General features: G+C 43.1%; 2 non-coding genes across 2 annotated transcripts; one reads left to right on the top strand and one right to left on the bottom strand.

Moving 5' to 3' along the window:
- Window positions 1-11,875: 11,875 nt before the first annotated feature.
- Window positions 11,876-11,947, bottom strand: TRNAD-GUC (transfer RNA aspartic acid (anticodon GUC)). Its single transcript has one exon. It is a non-coding gene; the product is annotated as a tRNA-Asp (tRNA).
- Window positions 11,948-12,542: 595 nt separating this feature from the next.
- On the top strand, window positions 12,543-12,614 carry TRNAW-CCA (transfer RNA tryptophan (anticodon CCA)). The gene has a single exon. It is a non-coding gene; the product is annotated as a tRNA-Trp (tRNA).
- Window positions 12,615-15,768: the final 3,154 nt, after the last annotated feature.

The following is a 15,768-nucleotide window of genomic DNA, read 5'->3' as shown; positions in this document are numbered from 1 at the left end:
TTCCTCTAACTCAATATTTCTCTCACAGAAGCGCTTAAACTCCTCAGGCAGCACACAGCCAGCCTCTCTTTCTTCTGACTCTCATTCACAGAAATATTAAACCTGCTCAGGCAGCACACAGCTGGCCTCTCTTTCCCTGACTGAGTGTCCTTTCACAAACATGCTCAGTTCAGGTTCCACACAGGTTATATTTCTCTCTTAAATACTTCAGTATACTCAGGCAGCACACGGCTAGCCTGTTTTCTTCTGACTGAAAACCTTTCTCTCTGCCCTGTCAGTCTCAAACTGCATTCACTCCGCCCACTCTCTCAGTCATCAACCAATCATATCACTCACTCATCCCTCTCTTTCACCCCCCACTCTCCACCTATCTCACCAAGCATTTAAAGATACATGCACACATTTACTTGAAATCATTACAGGGAACTTTACAAAAATATGGGGAATGGTTAAAAAGAAGCTGAAAGGGAAACAAGAGAGTCAACTCCCTAGAGTATGCTTGGAAGCTATTTAAAACCACACTAATGCAAGCCCAAATAGAATGCAGTTCCCAGTTTAGGAAAGGTACAGAAAGTTTGCATGGTTAACAACCCCAGTCAAGGAAAATATAAAAAGCAAAAAAAAGGCTTATTTTTAAAAGTGGAAGTCCTGTCCCAATGAAGTGAACAGAAGAGAGCATGGGGTCAGGCAAAAGAAGTGTAAGTTCATAATTAGGCATCCAAAAGGAGAATTTGAGGAGCAGATTGCTAAAAGCATCAAGACAAAAAATAAGCATTTCTTTAAATCTTTAAATATATCCAGAGCAGGAAACCAGACAAAGAAGCTGTTTAAAATGTGGAATTCATTGTCAGAGGATGAAGTGATGGCCACAGAACACACAGCTTTAAAAGAGGATTGGACAGATTCATGGCGGAGCGGGTCCTTCAGTGGCCACAAGCCATAGTGACTAAAGAAACCTCCACATTCAGAAGCAATGAACACTAGTGCCAGAATTCAACATCAGGGGAAGGCCGTGGCCTCCATGCCCTGTTGTTGACCCTCCAAAGTAATTGGTTGGCCACTGTGTGAGACAGGATGCTGGACTAGATGGGCCACTGGTCTGATCTTTTCCTTTGATCTTAAAACAGTAGAGGAAGAGAACCTTTGTTGAATAGTTGGATTCTGGTATCAGAGCAGACAGATGACAACTGTCTCATTACATTGTGAGTATTTTGATGTTGACTCACAAAACTCTCTGCCTTCTCTTCTCTACAGAATCCCCCCCTCCCCACAAATCAGATGGTATTTTGTTCCTGCTGGGTTATCTCCTAGGCCCGTGACTTCTTTAAATGAAATGGCAATAGAGGCTGAGTAAAATTCAAAAGGAAACAGCAGGTTTTTAAATAGGCAGGGTTGGTAAATAGGTAGGCAGGGAAAGAAAAGCCAAGACTTTTGATTGTGGAACAGAATACTTCACAAGCATTAGGCACAATAATATTCTTAAAGCTTAGTTTCACTAGTTACAGATCTTAAAAGTGAGAGGTTGGTAGTTTCAGACTTTGGTTACTTTAACAAGGTTCCTTCAAAGATTTCACTTTACAGCTTAGGTGTTCTGACTTCAATACAGCACTCTTTACATCAGACCCAGGGTTCTCCTCAGAGTCCAAAAAACCCCTTTTTAGACACTAGGCAGGAATTATTTTTCTCCAAAGACATAACCCTGATCACTTGGCTGAAGGGGAGTCTCACTACCCTCTTCCTCTGCCAAAAACATCCCCCTCCCCATTCTATCTTGTCTGTGTAAATTGGTGCTAGCTTTCACACTTAAGAACTTTAACTAAAGTCTTCCAGAAACCTAAAACTGTCCCAATTGGGGCAAACTTTTCCTTTTTCCTCACATAGAGAATTATTAGACTGACCCAGCTTAGACTCCTAACTTCAATTCCTCCAACAATTCTATCAGCACCAATTGTTACCTTCTCACGGGCCAGTCAATGGGGAGAGCAGCCTGTCAATCATTGTCCCTTCAGGCAGTTTTTAACCCTTTCCCTTCCATTCTCTGGGTGCTGCACTTAGTCAACCTTTCATTTAAAAGCCCATTCTGTCACACCATGCATGCGAGTTTTCATCCACATGCACTGCTCCCCATGAAGAGCTTGCAGGAGTTTGCAATCATATTTCTCCTAGGGTTTTCCTGTCCTTGGCAAATTTGCACAGGTGCATCACTGCAGGCATTAGAATCCTTTTTAAGTGGATTGCTGCAGAATGCATTTAGCATCTATGGCCACCAGGTGGTACTCACAGACATTGATTCAGAACCCTTGAAACAGCACAATAGACGCTTTAAAAACACCGCTGTGGGCCACCGTATCCTCCCCCTACCCATAAAGATTCCCTTTATGCCCCTCTCCTCACATCATCCAGCCCAACCCCGACAGCATACGGAAACAAAAGACATGGCATGAATTTAGCTCAGCTACTGCCTTGCTCCCTTCCTTCCCAGAACGTTGCAACCTCTTGACATAGCAAATTAATATTTTTTTCTTTCTTTTCCCTTCCTTTCCCTCCTTTTAAAAAATTCCCTCCCCCTTTTTCTGCACACTTGCCCTTTGAGGCTGTTTTTTATTTCTCCCTTTGTAGTTACTCATTTATTCAGTATTTTTTTAAAAGATGCTGGAATTAAAAAGCAAATACAGACACAGACACACACACCCATATGAAGACCCAACCCAGTACCTCATCTGTGAGGAAAATCAAGAGTATTGTGAACAGTATTATGCAGGGCTTTTTTCCCGCTGGAACGCGGTGGAACGGAGTTCTCGAACCTCTTGAAAATGGTCACAGTGGCTGTGACCACGCCACTCGGCAGAGGGCAATCTAAACGCCCCTCTGTCTGGAGATCAGGGGGTGGGGCCACCAGCCATGTGACCATTTTCGCCAAGGGCAATTTAAACTTTTAAAAACTCCCCCCTTGTTCCAGCTGACCCAAAGTGATGTCATTGGCCCTGGGAGCATGCGTGCACTTTGTGTGCACACATGTGGTACCAGGGGCACCACCTCCCGCCAAGAGTTGCCCCCTGTGCTGGCAACCCACTGAGTTCCACCACCTCTTTTCCCAGAAAAAAAGCCCTGGTATTATGTATTGGTTAGACTAGTTCCAGATCCTGATCACCACTAAGCCATGATGCCTGCTAGGTGGTCACTACATTTTCACAGAGCAGCATTGCCAAAGTAATGTTGTTGGGTACATCTTAGTACCTTTGTGTCTGTAAGACGTTAGTCTTTATAACTACACTGATCCCACAGAACAAGTGAGGCAGTCAAGAACTTCCAAATGACACTATTGAGCCAAGTGGAGTTTTGGATGCAGGATGCAAACTCTTGAGTCATGCAGGACATTTAGTTGGGGCTAGAAGTTCAAAAAACCAAACACTCGGCTTTTTCCAAGACCCGCCGTAATATAATATCCAATGCTTGGGGTCTTTTTTGAACCTAAGATGAAGAGAGAAATTTGGAGCACACAATTGTATCACAAATGGGAATTAGGAAACACATGAAACATTTCTGTTGCCCTTAGAAAGATATATTCAAAAGTATATAAAGACATGCCTGCTTTTTGAAGAATTATTTGGACCTCATGGACCCTTTTGTACAGGAGAAGGAATAGATGAAGAGACTCTGGGCTGGATCCGATAAAGGATTTCTCTGGATGGAAGGGGTCCAAGTTTTGCCACTCTCCCCCTTCTGCTTCACATCTCTGACTCCCCCAAGCTATTCTTGGAGGATTCTCTTTCCCCCAGGAGCAGCATGGAGGGGGGTGCATTTCAGGCTGCCATGGGGGGAGGGATCCGACTCTGCAGACAGAAATGCCTCCTATCCGTGGAAAAAGCCAGACAAGACCCTGGGCTGTGACTTGGCAAGCCTTGGACCAGTTCATTCCAGTGGGTGAATTAAGGTGTGTGTCATTCAAGAGTGTGTGTATGTGTGAAGGGAGAGGGAAGAGTGTGTGTGTGGGGGGGGGGGGTGAAATTCTTGTCTGATGTGTGGGTAGGGTTGGCAACCAGACTGAATCGGGCTTTAACATCCCTTACACATGGGACAAAAAATGCGAATTCGATGATAAGCTGTGAGGCTTTTGGAGACTATTATGCAGATAAAATCCTGTCACTCCGCTGGGACCTGTCCACCATGGTTGATGCAGTATGTGAACTGGAGGCCCCTTGGCCATCTTCAGGGTTGACATTAGATCAGTTCAGACCACTCTCCCAGGAAGAGGTAGACAGGGTCCTGCGTGCTGTAAAACCTACCACATGCCCACTGGACCCATGCCCATCATGGCTGGTGAAAACTGGCAGTGCTGGGATTCAGGTCCCGCTAGCTGACATCATTAATCTTTCCCTGAGTTTTGAGGTTTTCCCAGACTCCTTGAAGGAGGCAGTAGTGTGGCCCTTATTAAAGAAACCATCATTGGATCCTGTTGATCCAGCCAATTACTGCCCAGTTTCAAATCTTCCATTTCTGGGTAAAGTAACTGAGAGGGTGGTAGCGGAACAGTTAGAGGATAATGCCTCTATCTTGGACCCATTCTAGTCTGGCTTCAGGCCTGGCTATGGTATGGAGACTGCTCTGGTCGCTCTCACAGATGACCTGCTGCAGCACCTGGATTGGGGCGGCTCAGCACTACTTATACTTTTAGATCTTACAGCAGCATTTGACATGATTGATCATGATCTCTTGACTCACTGCCTCGCCGATGTGGGGATTTGTGGGACAGTCCTTCAATGGCTGAGCTCCTTCCTCCATGATTGGGGACAGAGGGTGGTACTTAGGGAACAGATGTCCACCCGCCATTCTTTGGTGTGTGGCGTCCCTCAGGGGGCAATTTTTCCCCTGATGCTATTTAACATCTATATGCGCCCCCTCGCCCAGGTGGTCTGCAACTTTGGGCTGGGATGTCACCAGTATGCGGATGACCCCCAATTCTATCTGTTGATGGACAACCAGTCTGACTGTGCTCTGGATTCCTTGGCCAAGGGTCTTGAGGCTGTGACGGTATGGTTACATCAGAGTCGCCTGAAATTGAATCCCCTGAAGATGGAGGTTCTGTGTCTGGGTCGGGGAGCAATGGGGTTGGGGACCCAGCTTCCAGCCCTCAATGGGGCACAACTGAAGCCTTCGTTAATGGTGAGAAGCCTGAGTGTGACTTTGGATGCCACACATTCAATGGAGGCCCAGGTCATGACCGTTGCTAGGTCTCCCTTTCTTTCACCTTTGACAGGCCAGGCAACTGGCACCCTATCTCTCATCCCAGGATCTGGCCACAGTAATCCATGCAATGGTCACCTCCAGGCTAGATTACTGCAACTCACTCTAAGCTCGGCTGCCCTTGGGCCTGACCCAGAAGCTGCAGCTGGTCCAGAATGCAGTGGCATGCATTCTTATAGGAACGCCTATTTGAGTGCATATCCATCCTGTGCTGTGCCAGCTGCACTGGCTTCCAGTGGAGTTCCGGATCCGGTTCAAGGTGTTAACTTTGGTGTTTAAAGCCCTCCATGGACTGGGACCAGCATACCTGTGGGACCGCCTCTCCCACTATGTCCCTTGCAGGGCACTGCGCTCTGCAGATAAACAACTCCTGGTGGTCCCCAGGCCGAGGGACAACCAGCTGGCCTCCATCAGGGTCAGGGCTTTTTCTGCTGGAAATCCAGGCCCTGCAGGGCCTGTAAAACAGAGATGTTCCACCAGGCCTTTGGCTGAGGACCAACGGGTGTCCCCTCTTATCCTATCTAAGATCACTACCTCTTCTATAACTGCCCTCAGCTATGCGTTCTACCTACAGCTGTGACTTATGCAGGTCTTTTATTAGTATCCAAAGTAGCCTATGTATAATGGCACCGGAGTATTTTAATATAAGTTTTTAAGTGTGTTTTTAAAGTTGACTATTAATTTATTGTGTTTTAATGATGATGTGAGCCACCCTGAGCCCATTCGTGGGGAGGGCGGGATATAAGTCAAATAAATAAATAGAGAAAAATATTCTCTCCCTTTAATAGAAACAGGATGTGTGGAAATGGGCAGTTGAAGCATTTCAGGTAAATGACATCACCTCATAAATAAGGTAATAAGCAAGGTGTTTCATACTTCGGTTTTTGTGTGCGTGCTGCTGAAGCATTGCTTTTTTTAAAAAAATTAAACTTTTATTGGGAAAGTATTCAACAGGTCCCATTATAACAGATAAAACAGCAAAGTTTGCAAAATACAAAACATAATTACAATTATAGGTTTGTATACAATATTCTTAAATTGTTAGGTACAATGTTTTAGCAACTTAGTGTCAAAGATGCTCAGATATATTGGATTTGAAGGGTACAAGTCATTACTAGCAATAAATTCAAACAAAGGTTCCCATTTTTCATAGAAAGATGATGTTCCTGTATGTAGTGTATTTTGTTGTATATTATATGTTATTTTTTCAATTATGAATTGATCCCACACTGTTGTGAGCCATTGGTCTGTGGTGGGAGGTAGCTGCTTATTCCATTTTGTTGCTGTTAAAGTTTTAGCCACTACCAATAAACTATTTATTAATTCTTGTCTTATTCTCGGTATATTGACGTCTTGCCAGCAATCTAAAAAGATTATTAGGGGCTTTAAGGGTATCTTATAGCCTGTTATTTGTTCGATTCGGTAAAGAATTTCTTTTCAAAATTTCTTAATTGTAGGACATTGCCACCAACAGTGTGCATATGAACCAATTGCACCACACTGCTGAAGGACTGCTTTTCCACGTTCAACAGCAAGCAGAATTGAAACTGAAACAGTGGCTCCAAACCATGGATTGTTCTTGTTATGGATGCCCCTCACTGCCCCACTCTGAAACCCTTCATCATTTGGAAACGTTGATTTACCCACTGTGTATTTCCATCCACCACCACCACCCCTCAGTATGGGACCCTGGGACTCTGGTGCGGAACGGGATCAGGCTCCTGGCTGAGAAGTCAGAGACTCCGGGGGGGAACACTTACCAGAATCCATGTCTGGTGCTCTGCAAATGAGGAGCTCTCTGCCATTTTCCTTCTGAAAGACAAATAGGACCTCTTGGGAAGTGCCAAAAGATTCTGGCACTCAGCTTCTCTCTCTCCTTCCCTCCACATTTCTCTTCCTTTCTTACTTGCACTAATCTCTGCACACAGGCTCCCCACAGCCACACCTGACATCTGGTCACTGCATTCATGGCATTCAGTTGCAAGCCCAGGCATGGTGTGTGTGCATGTGGATTGCAACTGTGTCTTTTTCTCTGGCTTCTTCCCCATCACTCGGCCTATGGCGGTATCTCTTTCTATTTGAACATGTAGCCATTCTAGTGCTGAAGACAAATATCCTGACACATTTCAAGTCAAATCTTTAAAGGATGCTTTAGATTCTGAATGACCTCAAACCACTTCCAAGAGGTACTCCACCAGCCAAGTCACGTGACTGCACCTGCCATGGGAATGCCCGAGTGCGTCTGCTGTTACTACAGACTCAGGCAATGAATGACATGATGGCCAATCACGTGCTCAGAATGCTACCGGTGTCTACACTCCATAGGCCATTGCAAGCAGCACTTCCAGGCCATTGCACTGGCTTGGAGAAAGCCAACCCATGCAAAATTCTACAGGAGCATTTTACAGTCAATAACCAAAGAACCTCGTGAAAATTAACTAATAGCCACAAAAAGTAATCGCAATGATATATCACAATTAAACAATAATAATAAAGTACAATGTATGAAGATATTTACTTATAGTACACTATATAAACAATCACGCACTAGAAGAGACCTCGGCAACGTCAATAACAATTACAATTCATTAACATGGACTATCCAAATGCATATAAAGTGCTGAGTGCTTAAGCCTATATCCATCAAAAGACCATTAATAGCTGGTGCAATGGGAAATATGCACAACAGGCATACACTAAAAGTGCTAGATGCTTAAGCAAAATAACTGTTCATTCCAACATAGAGCTCTTTCATAAAGGCATACAAGTCCACGAGTGATCCGTTGTTGGGTCTACACGATGTAGCAGCGGGAAGGAGCAGTCCAGTCAAAAAGGAGCCATCTGATGGATGGACCGGTTCCTGTGCAAGAAGCCGTTTCGATTCTTTCTCAAAGATGGCAAAGTATAGCAAAGGCAGATACTGACGCTGGTCCTATTCAAAACCTGCATTAATAACAAAAACACGCTATGAACTACTATCATACAGGCATCCAAGCTATGTTACAATCAAGCAATACTCACATTTTAATACCACAGTATAGCATGCACATCAAACCCACTCCTTCAAAAGATAGTAGTACAGTGTGTGTGATGCAATTCAGAAACAGCTTAAGCTTTCGCTCTTCTTTTTCCTCACACCTGGGCAGTAGGGGCATATATACTCCTTCCAATGCTGCTGTCTGAGACACATTTTGTGCCTGCAATGTCTAGTGATCAGGGAGGGGGACTGAGCTGACCAGATTTGGATAGCTGCCTGGCTCCTCAGCTCTAATGTTAGCTTCCAGTCTCTTTACCTATGAATTATGGGTTAACTTATTAGGACATCTTTGACTTGTAAAAAGAGAGTGATTTCATTATGTTATCCACATTGGGAATTATTTTGTGTTGTTCTGCTTTGGGTCCCCATTGGGGAGAAGAGTGGGGTATTAAATAAATAAATGCTGGCAGAAAGTAAAACGTTTGCAAACCTCTCCCACTTTTGCTCCACCCAGTAGGTTCCAACCAGAAAAGTAGGCCATGGTAAGATCCATCCAGAGGAAGGTTGCCAAAATCAATGTACAGGAATTCCACCACACACTTGGCAAAGGGATGGACAAGGTGGGCAGGCAGATACAACATACACCTTAACGCAAGCAAGGAGGCAGCACATTTCACTTGGCAGGCGAAGAGGGGAACATTATAGCCCACTGTCATGCAATGTGCCTGCCTCCCTGCTCCATAACCACGGATGAGTTTATCTGGCAGAAGGAGCCTGCTAAACAGTGAACTCTTATTTGCCAAATGAGGACAATCCAAGGAAAGAAAATACCAGTGTTGTCTCCTTCATCAACCACACAGAAATGATGTGACAGCTAAGCAACTTGGTTGTTGAGTCAGTTACCAGGGAAACCAAAAGTTCTGGACAATGAAAACTGTTGAGCTTGGATCCTGTCTGGATATTCAGAAAGATTAAACGTAGCAGGCTCTCTGCGTTCTCCTTCTTCTCAGTGCTCAGGTACTGAGTGTTTCTCTTAAACCCCTAAAGTGGCCCAAGTACACAGGGCAAGAACAAATTAACCAGTATGAGAAAGACAGGGCAGCCAAAGAGTTTCACTGGACAGAAGGGCTTGATGGAGAGGGAAATTGTAGAAGAGACCAGGATTTTCACATGAGGTCACCTAAACTCCACCATACAATCACATACCATGTCCATAGCCACAGACTGCACCACAAAAATCATGTATCCACCACTTCACAGGGTAGCCCCAGCGCAAAAACATGATTCCGAGTGTAGGTCTTCATAGATTCTCAGGATTTTTACATAAGGTCACCCAAAACTAACCATGGACACGATATGTGATTGTTTGGTGAATTTTGAGTGAGCCCAAGTAAAAATCCAGATGATCCATGAGCACCTTTGAACCACATTTTTGTACCATGATGGCCCCTCAAAGCAGTGAATGCATAATTTTTGTGGTGGAATCTGTGGCTATAGACACGATATGTGATTGGATGGTAAGTTTGGTGTGACCTGATGTAAACATTCTGAGAATCCATGAAGATTTGTGCCTTGGACCCAGGTTTTTGTGCCATGGCAGCGCCATGAAGTGGTGGAGGCATGATTTTTGTGGCTGTGATCATGACATGATTATATTCTTGCTGTAACTCCATCACTAGATTCTATTTCTTGGTCATACTGCAGTGTGAAAAAAAATGGATCCCAAGAGTCAGCTTGCATCTGTACTACGGCTCTGCATCTGATACATGCACTCAGTGATCCTTTCTTGGTCAGACACACGTACAGCATAGATAGCAGAATCAGTGTTAGCTACGGCTAGTTTGCTGTAGTTTTAATAAATATAGTTGTGAAAAAGACGTGTTTCTTTTTCTTGCAATAGCTGTAACAGAAGAAGCGATGCAATAAATGTATTTTAGCATTGTCATTTTTTTCTGTGCTTGAGCAGTGACAGTATTGCGGCATTGCACTAGAGGGAACTAATAGTGCTACAAATACACAATGCCTTGAAAGGGGGGGGTTGGTACTCAGATCTTGCTCTTCAGTGGTAAATGTAATCCTTCAGCACATGTTCCCACCAGCCCAGAACCTGTGACTGGTTATGAACTGTCATACCAGACCTGCTGTGATGAGCACAACATACAATGCAAGCTTGGAAACTCGCTGCATAATGACCTTTCTACTGCCTGGTTGGTGTCAGTGCTGCTCAAGAATGCTTCAGAGTTTATCGCCCCCCCAGGAAATGGGCCTCTGATTCCTTTTTAGGCATACAAGCAGCAGGTGTCTGGCCTTATCTGCCTTCACTGCCTGCTGACTTGACTTGCTTCTCTAATTCCCATGATGAAAAATAATCTTGTACAACTTGATCAGCCTTCAGTTCTGCATCCTCTATGTGGCTGTGAATTGGGCAAAAGTCTGTGTAGCTCATCCCTTTTAAATGTAAAGCTCTTGTTGGTATGTGTGTAATCCTAAACCTGTATAGTCCAAAGTAAATTCCATGAACTTCGTTGAAAGTTACTCCTTCATAGGTGTGCTAGGGTGTGCATTGCCATACAATGCCATCTTAAACTTGTTTAGAAGGGGGAACTCTGTATAGGATTACATTGCTAAACATTCAAGCAGTTCACATTTGCCATGCCCACAACACTAGGGATAAAATATACATTATATACAGAGCAGATACTATGGATAAAGATCAAGGTGAGAATGTTGTATTTAAGGTTTGGGTCAGACTGCTTTTGGTCATTTCATAGAGACACCTGATTACTTTTATTTGAGGGTCCTAAGACATGTTTTTCTAAATAACAGGTCTTTTGGTCAATATTACTTTTAAAAAGAGGTGGTAAAGTAGGTATTATTTGTTGGTGGGTGGAGAGGAAGAAATAAAATTCACAGAAAAATTAAAGCCCTGCTGTTGAAAATGTTCAAAATTAAATTGAAAGGAGCTGCATATTTTTTAAGCATTTGTGTTAAACGTTTGTACCTTAAAGCAAAGTTAGAAAGAGACAATGTAGTGTAGTAGTTGGGTCAATTTCCATGCAGCCAGGAAACTGGCTAGCCATGAAGAGATTCATCTTCAGCCCAGTTGTAAGCTTAAGAGGGAGCGGGGGGGGGGGGATCATTTATGCTGTCCTCAGCTCCCTGGAGAAACAGTGGGATAAAAACCTCATGGATGGATATAATGCTGCTATGGCATTATACTCCGCCCGCCCTAGCCATTGCCCCCAAATCTCCAGGGATTCCCAGAGCCAGAGTTGGCAACTCTGCTCCTGAAGAATTATTCTCAGCTACCTCATGCTTCCCCAAAAGCAGATTTTGTTTTGTGATCTTCAGTTTTTCGCGTTTATAGGAAGACGAAGTGGGAAACCTACTACTTTCCTGGCAGAGGGAAAGTGGGGGGGGGGGGGGGGACATTTTCTTGAATACTTCATTCTACTACCAGATTTTGGATCCTGCGTGTTTGTGGAATACTGATCTTTATCCCTGCCTGTTAGTTGGAAATCAGAGTCCAACATGTTACTTGGGGAGGCTCCTTCTGGCCTCTCTTTTTAAAATAAGAAAAGAACTTCTTAATCTGTATAATTGTTTCGCTGCATGTAAGAGGGAAAAGATTTTTCATCAAAACCATTAGTACTTCTCCCCGTCGGGGAATCGAACCCCGGTCTCCCGCGTGACAGGCGGGGATACTTACCACTATACTAACGAGGAGCTGCTTATGGAAGGGTTTTCTTTAAAACTTATAAAGATAAGACATATCAATGATGCAACTGAGTAGTTAAATAAGGAAGTTGTGATTTCGAATCTTTGTGGAGAATGGCGGGGCCAGCTGAGGGGAGAGAAATAAAAGGCAACCGTCTGAAGAATTACTGTTCAATGGCCAACTGAAACCACTCTGAAGAAACTATTTTTTCCAGCGCCGAGAAAGGGAACGGTCCCGTGAAGCACCGGAGTGGCTGTTAAGTGGGTATTGAAAGGAGCCACAACGGATAGTTTAGAGCTAAGAGTGGCAGATAGGCAAAGAACGCTCTTGTGCCCGATGCTAGCGAAGCACTGTGGGACTCTGCCAGGGCTCTCTACAGAGCAAAGAAAATAAAAGTATCGCAGCTGTCCTCTGAATCCAGAGCTTTTTGTGGCTGTCCCTGAATTACCAGAGCTTTGGAACTGTGGATTTTACATCACGTATATTTTAATTTTCGTTTCCCGTAGTCTTATTTTCCCGCGCTTTATCATTTCCCAATATGGTGTGATGAACAGTAGCGGGAGTCAGGTATTTTTATAGTTCTGCTCACTCGACTTGTATCGGGACCTCGTGGCGCAACGGTAGCGCGTCTGACTCCAGATCAGAAGGCTGCGTGTTCGAATCACGTCGGGGTCATAAAATTATTTTGTGCAGAGGCGTTTCATTTTTTCATTCCCCCTTTCTCCAAAAAGTAAGCTGTCAATCACTTCGGGGAGCGTAGAAACGGATCCTGTGGTGTTGATGGGGTGAAGTTAATTAGTATTGTGTGTGGGCTTCCAGTGAAATTCCAATGTATTGCTTATCATTCGTGCCTGAGGTATGAGGTAATTCTTCAGGACTGAAACATAAGGTCATGGACAATGCACAAGCTAACGGCGCTGGTGAAAGGATTTCAAATACCTTCCTCTTCCTAGTCCAGTACGTCTGATCGATGATGGAGCCCTCGTTACTGTGGTTTCTCATACGTGGTTTGGGTTAGAAAGCTTCACTAGAAGATTAGTGATTTTCCCCCACTATTTTAATTGAGCAATTTGCTGTTATATTTATTTGGGTCACTTATTTCATACCTTTCTACTTTGGGAAGCAGTTTACAGAACATTTTACAACCTGAGAACTAGGAAAGAACCACCTAATGTAAACAGGTGTTACTGGGCGGCGGGCAACATTAGTCGATAAGCAGCTAACCATCCTGAGTTCTGGGAGGTGTGCCCTATGATCCCTTGCAAATCACGAAGGATACTCAATGGAGTATCCTATATTTATATTTAGATGCCACCTTTGACAAGCCAATGCAAACTACCACTACTTAAGGCTTTGTTTCATTTACCCCAAGTACATTCGACTCTGCTTTGGAATGTATTGTTAATTAGATAGCACTACGTCGTTGTGCATTAGGACTAATTCAGAAGACGTCTAAGACTTACGGTGCAATCCTAAACAGTTACGCCAGTCTAAGACCATTTGTTTCAATGGGTTTAGACAGGTGTCATTCTTCTTTGGATTGCACTGTAAGTAACATTACAGATTTCCGTTTATAAAGCAAACGAAGCAAGGGAGAAAAAAATAAATTCCTTGCTATAACCACTCTTCCCAAGATTTCGATCTCCTACGTGCAAAAACCATACATGGATATTTTAATAACTGTATCTATAATAATCCGTATCTAAATCAGAAAGACTTCTTTGGTTTTTTATTTCCACGGGATTTCAAAAGACTCCCACAACTTTTAAAAAAATCTGCCCGATAAAGGGCTCTAGAATTTTGAAATTTTCCACCAATCAGTTATCTATGTGGCTCACAATTCAACCTATCACAGGAAAGCTAAAAAATAACCACTCCTCTCCGTTCCTTGCTTCTTCAGCCAATGAGAAAAGGAATCTTCGATTTTTTTCTTTAAGCTCCCTCCGCTGTATTTTCACCTTTTATTTTTAAAGGCTGGCGTCTACTACCGTACTCATGGCAGTTTGCAACTCAAAAACACCTGCTTTCGAACATTACCAATGGCACAGAAGGGAAAAGGGAAAGGAAGAAAGTCGGGTACCACCTCTTAAGATAAGTAATAGTTCTCTGACTTAATCAGAACAAATCGTTACTGCAAGGGACAGTTACTATGCATTGAGGAGTTAAATTGGCCTTTTGGTCCTAGCTGGTCGAATGGAGCCCCAGCTGCTGATGAAAGCAGTTTTTGACTGATTTGACCTGACTGGCTTTGGTCTACCAGATTGTTTTCACACAAGATGCTAAAAAGTGCCCCTAGAATCTAGGCTTTTTTTGTGCAACGAATGACTGTTATTCATGTACAAGAGAATATAGTCGAGAAATTAAATGAGCCTTCTTGCCAATGAAAATTTGATACTCCCTTTAACTCAACCGCCTGGCAGTAATTTACTAAAACTCTGTGTCATGTTTGATTCTCGAAAGCTTATGCTAAAATAAAATTGGTTAGTCTTAAAGGTGCTACTGGACTCTTTTTGATTTTGCTACCACAGACTAACACGGCTAACTTCTCTGCATCTATGTTTAGTGTTGATCCTCCCAAGTACCATTTGCTTTGGCACAGCAATGTGCATGTCCTTTCATCCTCGGGACTGTACTTTGCTCTCTCTTCCTGCAGTGCAGCACTTCAACTGTTTCCCCACACACACCGCCCCTCCCTCCATGATCTTGTGTCTTTTTGGAACTTGTTTGGCTACATATCTCATTGCTTTAAAGCTTTGCAAGCCAGCACCCACAAGGATACTCAAGGCAATTTCAGTCCCATAGTATATCAACTACCTTCTCCAAGCAAGTTTCAGTCATCATTGTGTCAAGAGCTCAGCAGAACAGTTAAAACCATTTGATTGATAAATGTGTTTTTTCCAAACCAGAATAGGTCATTTAAGTTAAAATATTTTACTTGTGAATCCAGTAAGTCTGTTTGCTGTGATTGATTTTAGTGGTAAGCAAATGAAGACAGGCCTTTACACTTGTTGAACAGAGTCCCAGTTACTTTTGCTTTTTTGTCCCTGAACAATGTTGCATAACTGAAATTCCCTCTTCCTCACAACTGCTGAAGCTGCAACAACCTTGTCTGCCATTACTATTGTATGACTAGGATGAACAAGTATTCAAAATCCCAGATTTTGGTTGCGAGTATTCAGAATTTCATCTACATCAAGAATAAAACAAATCTAGGGAACTTTGACTCTCAAAAGCTGGAAATCTAGTTGGTCTTTAAGGTGCTACTGGACTTGGAGCTTGCTCGTTTTTTTATAGTTTGGTGTTTCAAGGAAACATCAAAATTGGTTATGGGAGTAGAAATCACAATCTTGATTTGATCTCTGAGATAGAAAATCCTAATTTTTTTTTGGTATCTTATTTCAAAATACAAGTGTACAAACAAAAATTAACACTTTTGTGTTCACTTGCAAAGCTAGCAGTGTTGTCCTAAGCAGAGTTGCACCCTTCTAAATTCATTGACTTTAATGCATTTAAAAAGGATTGTAGTTAAGTTACACAAAAGTTATAGGTACATATGGATGTTTCCTACAGTGTAATTAGAAACAAGAAACACAGCTCCCACCACTATTCCCACACTATTTTATCCAAATCCTGCATTTCTGCACAGCTCCAGTATAGGGACACTTATCTTTAAAATATGGCAAAAAGTAGGACAATATTAACTCTTCCCCTCTTCAAAGCCACACTGCTTTAGGAACTTGTTATTTAATTTAAAAAATAGATGTTGTATGTCCCCCTTACATGCGTATCATTTTTTAAGGAATGAGAATAGATAACAGCATGGCTTCAC

Source organism: Eublepharis macularius, chromosome 9, assembly GCF_028583425.1.
Source record: "Eublepharis macularius isolate TG4126 chromosome 9, MPM_Emac_v1.0, whole genome shotgun sequence".
Classification (NCBI taxonomy): domain Eukaryota; kingdom Metazoa; phylum Chordata; class Lepidosauria; order Squamata; family Eublepharidae; genus Eublepharis; species Eublepharis macularius.
This window is presented reverse-complemented; position numbering and strand designations above follow the sequence as displayed.